Below are 18,295 nucleotides of genomic sequence, written 5' to 3' on the forward strand. Positions count from 1 at the left end.
TAATATAATTTTATTATATAATATAATATATATATATATTATATTATATAATAAAATTATATTATTGATTAGATTATAATTCATGTGTTATATATTATATATATTTATTTCTATATATATATATATATATATATATATATATATATACTGTATATATATATGTGTATGTATATATATATATATATATATACACTATAATATAATAGTTATGTGTTTGTGTTTTGTGCAACATTTGAATTTCCATCCCTAGTTCCGCTCCCATGCACCATTGCTGCTGCAGGGAACGGAACCAGGAAGTCATCAGACCGACGGACGAGCGGCGGGGATCTCGGCTGGCGATCACAGCAATGGGAGATCATCGCTGGATCGGCAGGAGAAGGTAAGAGACACCGCTGCACGCTCTGCACATCTACTCACGCTCGGGGATACCGCTAAGGGGGTTAACAAATAAAAAACTGAAAAATTGGGTGTGCAAAATTATTCAGCCACCTTAAGTTAATACTTTGTAGCGCCACCTTTTGCTGCGATTACAGCTGTAAGTCGCTTGGGGTATTACGTCTCTATCTGTTTTGCACATCGAGAGACTGAAATGTTTGCCCATTCCTCCTTGCAAAACAGCTCAAGCTCAGTGAGGTTGGATGGAGAGCGTTTGTAAACAGCAGTTTTCAGTTCTTTCCACAGATTCTCGATTGGATTCAGGTCTGGACTTTGACTTGGCCATTCTAACACCTGGATATGTTTATTTGTGAACCATTCCATTGTAGATTTTGCTTTATGTTTTGGATGATTGTCTTGTTGGAAGACAAATCTCCGTCCCAGTCTCAGGTATTTTGCAGACTCCATCAGGTTTTCTTCCAGAATGGTCCTGTATTTGGCTCCATCCATCTTCCCATCAATTTTAACCATCTTCCCTGTCCCTGCTGAAGAAAAGCAGGCCCAAACCATGATGCTGCCACCACCATGTTTGATAGTGGGGATAGTGTGTTCAGGGTGATGAGTTGTGTTGCTTTTACGCCAAACATAACGTTTTGCATTGTTGCCAAAAAGTTCGATATTGGTTTCATCTGACCAGAGCACCTTCTTCCACATATTTGGTGTGTCTCCCAGGTGGCTTGTGGAAAACTTTAAACTACACTTTTTATGGATATCTTTAAGAAATGGCTTTCTTCTTGCCACTCTTCCATAAAAGGTCAGATTTGTGCAGTATATGACTGATTGTTGTCCTATGGAAAGAGTCTCCCACCTCAGCTGTAGATCTCTGCAGTTCATCCAGAGTGATCATGGGCCTCTTGGCTGCATCTCTGATCAGTCTTCTCCTTGTATGAGCTGAAAGTTTAGAGGGACGGCCAGGTCTTCGTAGATTTTGCAGATACTCCTTCCATTTCAATATTATCGTTTGCACAGTGCTCCTTGGGATGTTTAAAGCTTGGGAAATCTTTTTGTATCCAAATGCGGCTTTAAACTTCTCCACAACAGTATCTCGGACCTGCCTGGTGTGTTCCTTGTTCTTCATGATGCTCTCTGCGCTTTAAACGGACCTCTGAGACTATCACAGTGCAGGTGCATTTATACGGAGACTTGATTACACACAGGTGGATTCTATTTATCATCATTAGTCATTTAGGTCAACATTGGATCATTCAGAGATCCTCACTGAACTTCTGGAGAGAGTTTGCTGCACTGAAAGTAAAGGGGCTGAATAATTTTGCACGCCCAATTTTTCAGTTTTTTATTTGTTAACAAAGTTTGAAATATCCAATAAATTTTGTTCCACTTCATGATTGTGTCCCACTTGTTGATTCTTCACAAAAAATGACAGTTTTATATCTTTATGTTTAAAGCCTGAAATGTGGCAAAAGGTCGCAAAGTTCAAGGGGGCCGAATACTTTCGCAAGGCACTGTATATATATATATATATATATATATATATTTTTATATTTTTTTTATTATTTATTTATATTACTGAATTGTTTTGGTATTGCACCTTTACACATTTGAACTTTAGGCTGCATTCACATGTCAGCGTATGATCGCGGGCAGAACCGCCGCGGTTCTGCCCGCGATTCGGAGATTTATTGCAAATCGCGGGACGCCTAGCGTTGCCCGTTGATTTGCAATAGCCCCCCAAACGCGTATTGCGTCCCGCGATTTTGTTTGCGCGATGTTGCCGCGATTCGACGGGCGTAAATCGCGGCAACATCGCTCGGCGTTTGGGGGGCTATTGCAAATCAACGGGCAACGCTAGGCGTATTGTTTTTGCAGTTTTTCACAGGTGTATATATCATTGTATTTATTTATCGATTTTTTATTTATTTATTTATTTATTTATTTATTAACACAACAACCCTATTCACTATTCACATATCCATGATTATTTAGAGGTTATTTATTGAATTAACACCAATAGGTTTGATACCTATTATTGCACATGTTCAATTAACTCCTTTATGACCGCCCACCGCAGATGTACTGCGGCAGGCAGTCGCTCCTGGGCAAATCGCTGTTCATGTACGGCGCTCGCTCTCGGGAGTCTAGGGGGCGAGCGTGCGCCGCTGGCGGCACGCTCCCACCCCCGCTCGTCAACAGGGAAGCCGATGCATGTGTCAGGGTGGCTCCGATTGCCGCCTGACACTCTCGATCGCCTCCCACTGAGAGAGAAGGACCGTTGGCTGTTGTAAACACAGCCGACCGTCCTTCTCCCTAGGATGATCACAGAGCCCATGTGATGATGCAATATAGGATCACATGTCTCTCAGGTCATCTAAGAAGCCACGCCCCCCCACAGTTAGAATCACTCCCCTAGGGTTACATTTAACCCCTTGATCACCTATACTGTTAACCCCTTCCCTGCCAGTGTCATTATTACTGTAACAGTGCATATTTTTAGCACTGATTGCTGTAGTAATGTCACTGGTACCCCCAAAAGTGTCAAAAATGTCAGTCAGGGGTCTGATCTGTGTGCCACAATGTCGCAGTCCCACAAAAAAATCGCAGATCGCCGCCATTACTAGTGAAAAAAAAAACAATAAAAATGACATAAATCTTTCCCGTTGTTAGTAGACACGATAACTTTCGCGCAAACCATCAAAATACGCTTATTGCGATTTATTTTACCAAAAATATGTAGCAGAAAACAAATTGGCCTAAAATATTAAAAAATTTAGATTTTTAATTTTTTTTTGGGAATGTCATATAGCAGAATGTGAAAAATATAGTTTTTTTTTTTTTTAAATTGTCGCTTTTATTTTGTTTATAGCGCAAAAAATAAAAATCGCACAGGTGACCAAATACCACCAAAAGATAGCTCTATTTGTAGGGGGGGGAATTTTTTTTTGTCCTCTGACAGCCGCTGACAGCCGCCGCCCGTTCAGTTAGCCTTCCCTAGTGGGTAATGGCCTCCTCTGCAGGAGCAGGCTAGGCAGTAAAAGGTTAACAAACAAAAGCCTTTACACATAACACACCTCTAGGGGGCTGTTCCTCAGCTATTACCCATCAGCCACTAGGAGCTGCTCTTCAGTTTTGTAGCAAGCAGTATATGAAGACTATCAACCCCAAAAAGAAGAGGTAAGTTTTTACAAAAATTATATTTTCTCTTACGTCCTCTGACAGTCGCCGCCCGTTCAGTTAGCCTTCACTAGCGGGATGTCCCAAAGCAGTGCAGGTGTGAGGGGTGGGAAGACGCAACCAGAGAAAAGGCAATGTGCAACCAGGCCAGAGTCAAAACAAACTGAGCCAACAGGGCAACAAAAGCTCAACAAGAGCCAACCCTGGACAAAGACACCCCAAAAAGAGACAGAAACACACGACTCCGCAAGACAACTGCCGCACACAAAACTTTGCGGCCAAAGGAAGCATCCGAGGATGCCATCACAGCACTTCGTAGAGGTGGAAAGCAGATACCACCTTGGGAAGAAAAGAGGGATTGGGTCGCAAGACCACTTTGTCCCTATGAACAACCAGATAAGACAAGCGGCAAGACAGAGCCGCCAACTCCGACACTCTGCGAGCAGAGGTCACAGCCACCAGAAAAGAAACTTTCTGGGACAACACAGGCAGAGGTATGTCCCTGATGTTTTCACAGGGGGGCCGTTGCAAAATGGACAAAACCAAGTTCAGGTCCCATGGCGGCAAAGGAGCTTCCCCCGGGGGAGCCAGATGGAGCACTCCCTGATAAAGGTGCGAATCAAGGAATTTGTCGCCAAGGGGCGCTTGAAAAAAAGGCCAAGGCCGACAACTGACCTTCAAACGTGGCCAGTGCCAAACGCTGATCCCCACCTTCCTGTAGGAAGGCCAAAACCCTCGCCACCAAAGAGGAGCGGGGATGAAATCCTTGCGACTCACACCAGGCAATATATATGCCTTCCAGGTACGATGATAAATCTTCCTGGAGGTAGATTTCGGAGCCTTCAGTAAGGTAGGAATGACAGTGTCCGAGAGACCCTTGTCTCTCAAAACTTGGCTTTCAACAGCCATGCCGTTAAAGTCAGAGACTGTAAAGCAGGATGGAAGATCGGCCCTTGAGACAGTAGATCGTCTCTCAGCGGAAGCCGCCAGGGCGGTTCGATGGCCATCTGCACGAGGTCTGGGTACCAAGACCGACGAGGCCAATCTGGGGCCACCAGAATTACCCACACTCGTTCCGACGCCAACCGGCGGAGGAACCTGGACTGCAGTTGAATCGGAGGGAAGGCATAAATCAGCGATACTGGTGCCAGGGCACCACCAACGCGTCAGTGGCGTCCGCCAGAGGATCGCGGGTTCTGGCCATGAACCTTCCCACCTTCTTGTTGAGATGGGATGCTAACAGATCCACGTCTGGAGTCCCCCACTGGGCACATAGGAGGCAAAACACCTCTGGATAAAGGAACCATTCCCCCTGGTCCAAGGACTGGCGACTCAGATAGTCCACCTGCCAGTTTTCCACTCCCAGATTGTGAACAGCCGAAATCGCTGGAACGTGCGTCTCGGCCCAAGACAGGATCTCGGCTACTTCCTTGGCCGCCCGGGGCACTCTTGGTGCCCCCTTGGTGATTGAAGTAAGCCACCGCTGTGGCGTTGTCCATCTGAACATGAACCGGGCGACCCTGTAGCCGAGTCGTCCAATGGAACAAGAAGAGCTTGATTGCTCGGAGCTCCAAGACGTTTATCGGCAAGGAGGATTCCACCACCGACCATGTCCCCTGGGTACAAAGCGTGCCCAGAACTCCACCCCAGCCCTACAGGCTGGCATCTGTGGTGATCACCGTCCACAGTAGAGGCCGAAAAGATTTGCCTCGTGTCCGAGCGGGTGACAGGAGCCACCACGAAAGGTCCATCCTTGTGAGAAGGCTCAAAGATATCCTCTTGTCCAAAGACTGAGTTCTTCTGTCCCACCTGGCAAGAATCTCTGCTTGCAGAGTTCTCGTGTGAAAATGAGCAAACGGGATGGCTTCGAAGGCCAAAATCATCAGATCCAAGGACCGCATGCAGGTTTGTAGAGAGGAGAGATCGTCGTCCCTGAGGGACCTGATCTCGCCCTGCAGGGTCCAAAGTTTCTTCTCCGGGAGAAAAACTTTTGCTTGAGCAGAGTCCAGGACCATCCCCAGGTAACTCAGACAAACTGACGGGGTCAGTATCGATTTCTGAAAGTTGATGGTCCACCCGAACTCCTGGAGCGTCTGAACCGTGACTGTCAGATCGCCCGCCAGAGTGGCACACAAGCTCGCCCTCAACAGGAGGTTGTCCAGATAAACTTGCGCAGCAAAGCCAGCACCAGAGCCAAAACCTTGGTGAATATCCTGGGAGCCGAAGCGAGACCGAAGGGTAATGCCACAAATTGAAAATGCTCCTCTGCCACTGCGAAGCGGAGATACTGCTGATGACCTTCGTAGATAGGGATGTGCAGATACGCATCCTTTAAGTCGATGGAGGCCAGAAAGTCCCCCGGGCTGAACGATACCACCACCGACCGGATGAATTCCGTCCGGAACTTCTGCACCCGCACAAAGCGGTTCAGAGACTTGAGGTCCAGAATCGGACGCACTTTTCCCTCTTTTCTGGGCACTGTGAACAGGTTGGAATAGAACCCGCGAAACCTGTCCCGCTGAGGGACTGGCACAATAACGCCTTGGGCAAGAAGATCTTGCACCGCCCCCTTAAGATCTTTTAAATGATCGGGAGCCAGGCGGAGATTTGATGGAAAGAACCTGTCTGCGGGGCGAGATCTAAATTCGATCTTGTACCCTGAATGAATCAGTTTTTGAACCCACCTGTCCCGCATTTGGGACAACCAGGGTTCCTGAAAGTAATGCAGACGTCCCCCCACCCGTGAAACGGGTGAGGGCGTCGCTTCAGGCGGAGGAAGACTGGGCCGCCGCACCAGACTGACCGGCCTTGGGCTTCCCAGACCATGGCTTCTTGTGACCACCTGAGGCCATGAAGGTTTTACCTTTGTCCTGTGCCCGAGGCACGAAAGGACCCACGATGAGCTTTGAAAGAAGGACCTCGCCTAGTGCGGGGTGATTTACCTTTAGAGGATTGGGGCAAAGTGTACTCTTACCACCAGTAAGGCCTTTGATCAGCTCATCTAAGGTATCCCCAAAAAGTCGATTACCCACATAAGGAACATCAGACACAGTCTTCTTGGAAGCGTGGTCAGCCGACCAGCTTTTTAGCTAAATAATGCGGCGGATTGCGACCCCAACCGCAGATGATCTTGTAACCAAAGGAGCTCGTCCAAGACCGCATCACATAGGTACATCACGGCCTGGGCCATCTGATCCACCAGGTCAAGGGCAGTCGGAGAGGTCGACTCCGCCACTAAGGTGCGCCTAATCACCTTGGACCATTCCGTGACCGCTTGAGAAACCATCACCAAAGCGAACACAGTTTTGAGCAGGGAGCCCGCCACCAAATACATGTGGTGGGAAAGCATCTCCACACGCCTATCAGCCGGGTCTTTGAACACTGGTTAGTCCTCCAGGGGCATTAATGTGGATTTATTCAACCTAGAAACAGTGTGGTGACACCGTAAAGGAATAACGGTATTGAAACCGCTTAGGCACCGCCAGCATATGTTTGATGTGACGACATTGATCCTTGGGGCAAGGAAAAACCTGCCCCGACTTCTGGGATTCGGGACCCGAAGGACACCCGCTTACCTGACTGGGTGGGGGCTCATCATCAAGATTTAAAGTCTCCTTGAGTGCATCCACTACATCGCTTTCCCGTGCCGATGTGGAGGAGGACACCAACTCCTCCCTCCCCAAGGTCGCAAGCGCAGCAGATAAGGAGGCCATGGAAGAGGATTCAGGAGTTCCTGAAGCCCCAACCAAGTCTGCAGGAAACTTGTTTTCCTGGGACTCCATTTAGCATTAAAACATTTTTTTGGGACACTGACCCTTTAAAACGGTGGTACCCGCGGTCCACACCGCCGGGGGAGACCCCTTTAAAACTGCTATAGCCCACAGAGAAATCACAGTTTTGCAGGAAGATGCCTGAAAAACCGCCAAAAATCAGCCCCACAGTGTCACAGAGTACATTACCACCTCACACACGCTGGTGCAATGAAGGGAGAAGCGAAAAAGGAAGTGACCTCACGCACTAGAGGCCGATCCATGCCCTGAGCAACAGTATAATGAATGCCTATTAAAAGTAAATGGGAGGTAGCACTCGCAAAATGGCCGTCACCCTTACTAGGCAGGCGCCCACAACAAATATGGCACCCAAACCGGCGCCAAAAGCACAGAAAATGGCGGCTGCCAACACAAGGAAGCCAGATAGCCTGCCCTCACCCAAAATGGCGGCCGCACGAACGGCACCAAGTCAGCACAAACCCAGGAAACTGGCCGCCGCGGGGACAATTCAGAGGCACTCCCCAGACATGCAACAAGCCCTCACACCCCCCCATTCAGGCAGTGTGCACCTCATAGCACCCCCAGCAAGGACAGGGAGGTAGGGGCCACAAAAACTGCCACATCCCCACTGACAGGACATTGTTTACATATGCAGAGCTCTGTCCTGTCTTCCCCCTCGCCTGAGCAGCGGGTGCCAGCTGTCATCCATTGGCCAGCACCAGCTGATCTGCTTGTGCTGTGTCTAATCACAGCACAGCCGGCACGCTCCCTACCTAGGCACGTGATCCGGCACAGGACAGACACTTTGCCATAGTATAATGACATTATGTGGTCAGAAAAATGTTATCTTTTCCTTTTGCCTAAGTTTCAATTAAAGCTGATGTCTTGACTGCTGCCCCAGGTTTCCATTTACAGAGTGGCTCCTTTTTCTTGCAGAATCCTATGGAGCCACCCTTACATGCAGGGACTAGAGTGTCTTCCTACACAGTGTGACTCAGAAGAAACACACAGCCCCATAGACTAGGATGGCAGGGCACTCCCCTGCTTCCAACCTCTTCCCTTTTCCAAACTAACAGACTGACTTTGAAATGCCCTGTACATTGTTATAGTGGATTTAAATGCAGCTTTTTGTTTTCTATGAAATGGGCCCCCAGGAACAGTTAGCCATGATGCGCTAGTATGCACTGCATATTACCACAATACTGGCAGTCTTACCTGTCAAACAATCCCCTCCAGCGCTGCAATGTTAAAGCTCCCACTGGTCATGGACACTTCCATCTTCTCTCAGTCTTCTTTACAGATTCAGACCACCTAAATGGCTGGGCTGCTATGACTTCATTCCCATGCATGTGCACAGGAGTTACATCATCACGGCACAGAGGTGTACCGTAAATGTATGCTAAGCTGGGCAAGCACAGCTCAGTGTACATTACCCTGACAGGCAGGGAGAAGCAATAGGGTCTATTCTGACATAGAAACCCAAACTGATAGCATTTTTTTTATTTTTTGAGTTCGGTTCAACTTTAACGCTTTTCTGTGAAGAACAAAATTTAATGGAAAGCAGCACTGAGAGGAGGAGCCAGCAGCATTGAAGGATGTAAACTTCCAGTGCTGAGGTAAGAAATGTAACAAAGGTGTTTACTGGGGAATGGTTATTTTCTTCTGCTCAAAGTGCTGACCACTTAAAGCAGTAGTGTACCGCTTTTTGTGACTTTTAACTACAGGTAAGCCTATAATAAGGCTTAGCTGTAGGTACAATTAATATCTCCTAAACCTGCACGAATTAGGAGATATTTACACTGCATGCAGCCGCTGATGCGAGCGGCGTTTGCGCTCTGAAAGTCCAGGGGAACCTTCAGAGTTCCTTGCCGGGAAGTGCCGGAAAATGACTCCCGCACACATGCGTGGGAGTGACGTCATCGCGGCTCCGGCCACTCACAGCGCCAGAGCCACCGAACCCGGAAGAGATGCCGAGGGATCATGTCAGCTCCCACAGCGGTGTCCGGGGGTCCGTGTCGGGGCTTCGTTCTAAGGTAAGTATTTCGTAATGAGCTAGTATGTGATGCATACTAGCTCATTATGCCTTTGTCTTGCAGGGTTTTTTTTTTTTTTTTAGTATACTACCGCTTTAACTAAACCTGGAAGATTTAAAATTAAAAAAATCTAATTTCTTTATAAATTTTGGCCAAAATGTATTCTGCTAAATGTCTTTGGTAAAAAAAAATTCCAATAACCGTATAAAGATTGGTTTGTATGAAAGTTATAGCGCCTATATGGTACATAAAGTATACTAGAATTGTTTTTTTTTTTAATACTACTAATGGTGATGATCAGCAACTTATAGTGGGACTGCGATGGTACAGTGGGCAATCTAACACTAACAGATGCTGGGGGGAACTGACTTACTGACAATGACTTTACCAGTGACACTTATACAGTGATCAGTGCTAAGACTATACACTGTTACAATACTAAACACTGTTACTGTACTAATGACACTGGCTGGGAAGAGGTTAACATCAAGGGCTATCAAGGGGTTAAATGTGTGCCTACCAATGTGTAATGTATATAAAGTGTGCTATGTATTTAAAAGAAACAAGAAATACCAATGCGCTACCAAGTGTAAGTAGAGAAAAAAGATGTGTATAATAGGTAAAAGCGAAGACAAAGCTGCCAATCCCTATAGTGTCACCACATACACTGAATAGTAAAAGTAAAAAATATGGAATGCAGCTATATCAACTCAAATAGATTGAAATAAAATAAATCTACATATATAAATTCCAAAAAAAGGTCATGCCAAAAACGTCTAAGAATACTAAAACAGGTAATCTTTGCAGTAAAAATGGATAATACATTTTTTTTTATTTTCATTTTTAATTTCCATTTTCACTGCTAAGATTACTTGTTTTAGTATTCTTAGACGTTTTCAGCATGACCTTTTTTGGGAATTTATATATGTAGATTTATTTTATTTCAATGAATGAGTTGATATAGAGCCGTTCCATGTTTTTTACTTTTACTATGTAAAGTGTGCTGCTTTTACTAATAGTTCTTTAAGTTTGGCATCCCCAGGAATGAGAAACAGAGAGATTGTTCTCTCTGTACAGCGCTCTGTGTTGATTGTAAACACAGAGCTCTGAGCTGTGATTGCACTCATTGTCCCGGCCCTAAGTCATTGGCCAGGATCTGCTGACAGACTCCTACTGTGAGTACAATCCCAGCAGGTGCTGGCCGGGGGGCGTGCAAGCATGTGCCCCAAACCCTGAAGTAGGAAGTGACATACAGGTACGTAGCTTTGCCCACACCGACTGGCCGTCAGCAGTACATTGCAGGCGGGCGGGCGGGAAGTGGTTAAACGAAAACACCCTGAGGGTTTAATAGTACATTAAAGTAGAAATCCAGCCTAAATTTAACTAGTCTTAAAAATGTCCACTACCCTCTCCTAACACCTATGCTGACTAAACTGTGTAAAACAGATGTATATACTTAACTATTTTCAGCCCATGATTCCCCATGCCAGCTGGGAGGTGAGAGAGGGGGTTAGAGCTGGACGACGGTGACTTCACCCATAGGTTCCCACATTTTAGCTGTTGTCATGTGAAATGTACAGTATGTAAAGCACTGTGTAAATTGTCACACAATAAAAAAAAAAAAATGAATTTGATGGTTGTTTAATCACTTGTCTACTGTGAACTTACCCCCTTCCTGCCCAGGCCAATTTTCAGCTTTCAGCGCTGTCACACTTTGAATGACAATTGCGTAGTCATGCAACGCTGTACTCATATGACATTTTTATCATTTATTTTACACAAATAGAGCTCTTTTGGTGGTATTTAATTACTACTGTTTTATATATATATATATATATATATATATATATATATATATTTTGCTAAACAAACGAAAAAAGATAATACATTGTGTTGTGAAAAAAAAATGTTTTTCTTAGTTTCTGTTATAAAATTTTACAAACAGGTATTTTTTTTTCTGCACTGATGTGCGCTGATGAGGCTGCACAGATAGGCACTTATAGGTGACACTGATGAGGCAGCATTGATAGGCAGCACTGATGGGCACTGATATGCAATACTGATGGGCACTAATAAGCGGCACTGATTGGCAACACTGAGGGGCACTGATGAGAACTGTTGGGGCTGCACTGATCATCAGTGCCCTCATTATCAGTGCAGGTGTCCCCTTTCACACTTGCCAGTTACCAACTCTGTTCTGCTCAAGTGCGAGGAAAGGAATGCCAATAACCGGCAAATGTGTTTACATCGTGATCAGCTCTGATTGATCAAACGTGGTAAAGAGCTGCTATGATTGGCCCTTTACCCCAATCCATGATCAGCTGTGTCCGAAGGACACATTGATCACAGAGCGCGCCCCAGCGGGCACGGTCCTGGGAGGACATCAATAGACACCCTCCCAGAACACAATGACCAGCAAATGGTTAAATAGGAAGGGGGGGGGGGGTTAAAGCAGGAATTGGAAGCCCTAGGTTTACACTGGCACCAAAAGCATTTGTGTTTTTAAAGCGTCAGGAACACCTATCAACTTTCTGTGTCATTTATGCGCATTGCAACGGACAGTGTTGTTCACATGGTCACATTTGCGTCACGCCAAAATGTATCCGGCATGTAGTGTTCAGCTGGCTTTACTGTTCCCCAAACACCTCCATTCTTGTCAATGTAAACTCTCCTGCAAATGCCCCTCCGGGGTTTACAGCGCATTTCAGATGCATTTAGAAAGTGTTACTAGCAATGATGATAGTACGAGAGTCCATAAGACTCATGCATGCAGAGGGCAGTAAAACCAGGCAGTTAAGTCACAGTTTTACTGCCCCCCCCCCCCCCCTCGAAATGGTGACATGCAGCCGCTTAAGGCTGTACACAAGCAAAAACTAAACAGCACATTGCTTTCGGTGGGTATTGCTGAATGTAACTAATGCTGGTCCACGGGTCTGCCCAAAAACTGAGTGAAGCTGAATGTGACTACTGCAGGTAGTCACTGCCCTGCAACTGTATGCAGCTGAATGTAACTACTTCAGGGCCATGGGTCTGCCCTGCAACTGCATGCAGCTGAATGTGACTACTGCGGGTCCATGGGACTGCCCTGCAACTGCATGCAGCTGAATGTGACTACTGTGGGTCCATGGGACTGCCCTGCAACTGCATGCAGCTGAATGTGACTACTGTGGGTACATAGGACTGCCCAGCAACTGCATGCAGCTGAATGTGACTACTGTGGGTACATAGGACTGCCCAGCAACTGCATGCAGCTGAATGTGACTACTGTGGGTACATAGGACTGCCCTGCAACTGCATGCAGCTGAATGTGACTACTGCGGGTCCATGGGACTGCCCTGCAACTGCATGCAGCTGAATGTGACTACTGTGGGTACATAGGACTGCCCTGCAACTGCATGCAGCTAAATGTAACTACTTTGGGTCCATGGGACTGCCCTGCAACTGCATGCAGTTGAATGTGACTACTGCGGGTCCATGGGACTGCCCTGCAACTGTGTGCAGCAGAATGTGACTACTGCAGGTCCATGGGTCTGCCCAACAACTGTGTGCAGCTGAATGTGACTAATGTGGGTCCATGGGACTGCCCTGCAACTGTATGCAGCTGAATGTAACTACTTTGGTTCCATGGGTCTGCCCTGCAACTGAATGTGACTACTGCGGGTCCATGGGACTGCCCTGTAACTGCATGCAGCTGAATGTGACTACTGCGAGTCCATGGGACTGCCCAACAGCTGTGTGCAGCTGAATGTAACTACTTCGGGTCCATGAGTCTGCCCTACAACTGCATGCAGTTGAATGTGACTACTGCGGGTCCATGGGACTACCCTGCAACTGCGTGCAGCTGAATGTGACTACTGCGGGTCAATGGGACTGCCCAACAACTGTGTGCAGCTGAATGTAACTATTTTGGGTCCATGGGTCTGCCCTACAACTGCGTGCAGCTGAATGTGACTACTGCGGGTCCATGGGTCTGCCCTGCAACTGCGTGCAGCTGAATGTGACTACTGCGGGTCAATGGGACTGCCCAACAACTGTGTGCAGCTGAATGTAACTATTTTGGGTCCATGGGTCTGCCCTACAACTGCGTGCAGCTGAATGTGACTACTGCGGGTCCATGGGTCTGCCCTGCAACTGCGTGCAGCTGAATGTGACTACTGCGGGTCCATGGGTCTGCCCTGCAACTGCGTGCAGCTGAATGTGACTACTGCGGGTCCATGGGTCTGCCCTGCAACTGCGTGCAGCTGAATGTGACTACTGCGGGTCCATGGGTTTGCCCTGCAACTGTATGCAGCTGAATGTGACTACTGCGGGTCCATGGGTCTGCCCTGCAACTGCGTGCAGCTGAATGTGACTACTGCGGGTCCATGGGTCTGCCCTGCAACTGCGTGCAGCTGAATGTGACTACTGCGGGTCCATGGGTCTGCCCTGCAACTGCGTGCAGCTGAATGTGACTACTGCGGGTCCATGGGTTTGCCCTGCAACTGTATGCAGCTGAATGTGACTACTGCGGGTCAATGGGACTGCCAAACAACTGCGTGCAGCTGAATGTGACTACTGTGGGTCTATGGGTCTGCCCTGCAACTGCGTGCAGCTGAATGTGACTACAGCGGGTCCATGGGTCTGCCCTGCAACTGCGTGCAGCTGAATGTGACTAATGCAGGTCCATGGGTCTGCCCTACAACTGTGTGAAACGCATGCAATTGCTGCGCAATGATCCAGTATTTAAAGGGTAAATCAGCTGGTGAAAAGATGCCATATCGCCTCAATGCCCATCAAGTGACCTGGGAAGAGTGATCTGATTGTGGATCAACCTCAGACAGCATTGCTACTGCAAACAAAAAGAGTAAAAGCCACCATTGAGGAGGCGCCTGGGAAGCGTTTAACGAGCTGCAAAGCATTAAAAACATGCACAAAGCACGTCAATAACGCAGTGTAATGTAATAGGTGCGGTAACGGGCGTCCGTGGTATCTAAATGAGCCCCTAATCTCTGCATACGGACAGCAGGTGGTTGAGCCGTAGTTTTACCACCTGAACACAGGCGTGCGGCCTCTCAGGGATGTTCACACGCCATGGAAAAAACGAAAAATTGAACGCCACGATACATTTGGCATTTCCCAATTCAAGAGAATGGCCCAGTGTCACACCTGGCGTAATAAACACAGGTGCGGGCGGCGGTCTGGCCTACGCAGGTGACATATCGCCACCTTATATCACCTCTGAAAAGTGATCCTCCACCATATCGCTCCTCAAAGTGGTGAAAGGATTACCACGGCAACGAACGAGTCCCAACACCATCGCTTGGGCCTCCCCATTAGTACTCCATTCTCAAGCACAACTTTTCTTGTGGTGTTTTATGTAACGCGCCCTTTATATCTCACCACAGCTGAAAAGTGTCACCTGAGAACATAAAAATAAAATTATTGTCACCAAAAATGATAAAAATAAAACTGACAATTTTACCATTCTTAGTGCTGGCCCAGCTCTATCAGCTGACACCATCACCCTGATATCTCTCAGCTGACACCATCACCCTGGTATCTCTCAGCTGACACCATCACCCTGGTATCTCTCCTCAGCAGAATCACCCTCATACTCATATCTCTCTCCTCATCTCCTCAGGCGCGCTTCCCGCCCTCACTCCCGCATCACGTGACCTTCCCTCCTGCGAACCTCACGGCCCCATAGATGAGATGAAAGGAGGGGGGTCTGCATGACGTCACGTCTCTCGCTTTCGCTCTGAGACTGACGCTTCTTTTTTCGTTCAGAGCTCTCGGCAGGCTGTAATTGCAGATATGATGGGGGGCTCGCCTGACAGGTTGGCATCTGATTGGCTATAAGCGATAAGGCCAGCACTTGTCTGACGCTCATTGGCCGGCGAGGACGCCAGTCGGTGATGGAAAAGGAGGAGCCTGGTGTGACAATGAAAACGAAGAGACTGGGAGTGGAGGAGAGGCAGAGGTGAGCAGAGGGAGCGGGGAGGACCACCACCTGCATCATCCTCATCATCATCCTCATCATCCTCATCCTCATCACTGCACAGGGCAATCAGGGGAGACACCGCTCTACAGGTATGTACATCTTCACTGGATTACTCCTCACTCTGCTTCAATCTACTCATCTACCCTTCTGCCTTATCTATCCATCCATCTATCCATCTATCCATCCATCCATATATCCATCCATCCACCCATCCATCTATCTATCTCTCTATCCATCTATCTATCTATCTATCTATCTATCTATCTATCTATCTATCTATCTATCTATCTATCTATCTATCTATCTATCTATCTATCTATCCATCCATCTATCCATCCACCCATATATCTATCCATCCATCCATCCATCCATCTATCCATCCACCCATATATCTATCCATCCCTTTATCCATCCATCCATATATCCATCCATCCATCCATCCATCCATCCATCCATCCATCCATCCATCTATCCACCCATATATCTATCCATCCATCCATCCATCCATCCATCCACCCATATATCTATCCATCCCTCCATCCATCTATCCATCCACCCATATATCTATCCATCCATCCATCCATCCATCCATCCATCCATCCACCCATATATCTATCCATCCATCCATCCATCCATCCATCCATCTATCCACCCACCCATATATCTATCCATCCATCCATCCATCCATCCATCTATCCATCCACCCATATATCTATCCATCCATCCATCCATCCATCTATCCATCCACCCATATATCTATCCATCCCTCTATCTATCCATCCATCCATCCATCCATCCATCCATCCATCCATCCATCCATCCATCCATCCATCCACCCATATATCCATCCATCCATCCATCCATCCATCTATCCACCCACCCATATATCTATCCATCCATCCATCCATCCATCCATCCATCCACCCATATATCTATCCATCCATCATCTATCTATCTATCTATCTATCTATCTATCTATTCACCACCTATATGGGAATTCCTTTCTGCCATTCCTTTTAGTATGTCCCCTTTTCTATCCATTCACCTCTCTCTCTCTCTCTTGTCACATGGTACTACATTACTATTATCATTGATTACTAAAATCATGTCTGCTGCTGTTTTTTCTTTGGGATTATTATCTTTATATCATGGTTCATATTATTATTATTATTATTATTATGATTATTATTAATAATAATAAATGTTTTAATTATTGTCATTGAATACTAAAGAAATGCCATCTGCTGTTCTCCCTTTGTGCCTTATATATAGTGTGTGTGTGTATATATATATCTATATTATACAGGATTTATACAGCACCAACAGTTTGTGTAGTGCTTTACAATATAAAGGGAGACAGTACAGCTACAATACAATTCAATACAAGCGGGTTAGTAGAATACATATTATTATATTATTTCTAAGGCCCCTTTCACATGGGCTGTGTGATCCGGTCCGCTTGTCAGTTTTTCAGGCGGACCTGATCAGACTCTCCATGCACCAGTGTTAATTTTGGCAGCAAATTTCAATTTAGTTTTAGTCTTAGTCTTAGGACTAAAATGGCATTTTAGTTTTAGTCCTATTTTAGTCATCTGAATTGTGTTAGTCGACGAAAACGTTTTAGTCGGTTTTAGTCGACGAAATTAACACTGCCATGCACCCCTATAGGGCAGCGGATGACAGCGGTGACATGTCCACTGACACCCGCTACTCTCTGACCTGATCCTGTCCGTGAAATCCAGGCGGATGGAGACCCTGTTTTCCATCCGTCTGGAGGATCGGATCGGATAAAAACTGACAGGCGGTCCATTTTCATCCGATCTTCCATAGAGGAGAGCGGGGCTCTAACAGGTCTGTCTCTGCAAAGTAAGCGGAGACGGATCTGTCATCCGCCTGCTCAGCGGGGATCGGTGGATCGATCCCCGCCGAGCAAAACGAAGTCTGCCGGGAGGAAAGCCTGTGTAAAAGGACCCTAATATATATATATAATATACTTCCCCTGTGCCCTATCTATCTATCTATCTATCTATCTATCTATCTATCTATCTATCTATCTCATGGTACATATTATTATTTTTGTATTATTAGTAATATTATTTCTAATTTATTATCATTTAATACTAAAACAGTGTCATTTGCTATTCTTGCCTTGTGCCTAATCTATTTCATATACTGTATGTATATTTATATATAGATACAGTATCTCACAAAAGTGAGTACACCCCTCACATTTTTGTAAATATTTTATTATATATTTTCATGTGACAACACTGAAGAAATGACACTTTGCTACAATGTAAAGTAGTGAGTGTACAGCTTGTATAACAGTGTAAATTTGCTGTCTCCTCAAAATAATTCAACACACAGCCATTAATGTCTAAACCGCTGGCAACAAAAGTGAGTACATTCCTAAGTGAAAATGTCCAAATTGGGCCCAAACTGTCAATATTTTGTGTGGCCACCATTATTTTCCAGCACTGCCTTAACCCTCTTGGGCATGGAGTTCACCAGAGCTTCACAGGTTGCCACTGGAGTCCTCTTCCACTCCTCCATGATGACATCACAGAGCTGGTGGATGTTAGAGACCTTGCGTCCTCCACCTTCCATTTGAGGACGCCCCACAGATGCTCAATAGGGTTTAGGTCTGGAGACATGCTTGGCCAGTCCATTACCTTTACCCTCAGCTTCTTTAGCAAGGCATTGGTCGTCTTGTAGGTGTGTTTTGGGTCGTTATCAAGTTGGAATACTGCCCTGTGGCCCAGTCTCCGAAGGGAAGGAATCATGCTCTGCTTCAGTATGTCACAGTACATGTTGGCATTCATGGTTCCCTCGATGAACTGTAGCTCCCCGGTGCCGGCAGCACTCATGCAGCCCCAGACCATGACATTCCCACCACCATGCTTGACTGTAGGCAAGACACACTTGTCCATTTGGAAGGATTGGACAAG

At 46.4% G+C, this 18,295-nt stretch overlaps 1 protein-coding gene across 1 annotated transcript in view; it reads left to right on the forward strand.

Moving 5' to 3' along the window:
- The first annotated feature begins 15,305 nt into the window (after positions 1-15,305).
- Positions 15,306-18,295, forward strand: part of SLCO4A1 (solute carrier organic anion transporter family member 4A1) — a 112,044-nt gene continuing 109,054 nt past the window's right edge. The window contains exon 1 of the mRNA XM_082271620.1: positions 15,306-15,326. The gene's annotated coding sequence lies outside the window, so the exon portion shown is untranslated. The remainder of the gene's footprint in view (positions 15,327-18,295) is intronic.

The sequence above is a fragment of the Pelophylax lessonae genome (genome assembly GCF_965119305.1).
Source record: "Pelophylax lessonae genome assembly, chromosome: 11".
In the NCBI taxonomy this organism is placed as follows: domain Eukaryota; kingdom Metazoa; phylum Chordata; class Amphibia; order Anura; family Ranidae; genus Pelophylax; species Pelophylax lessonae.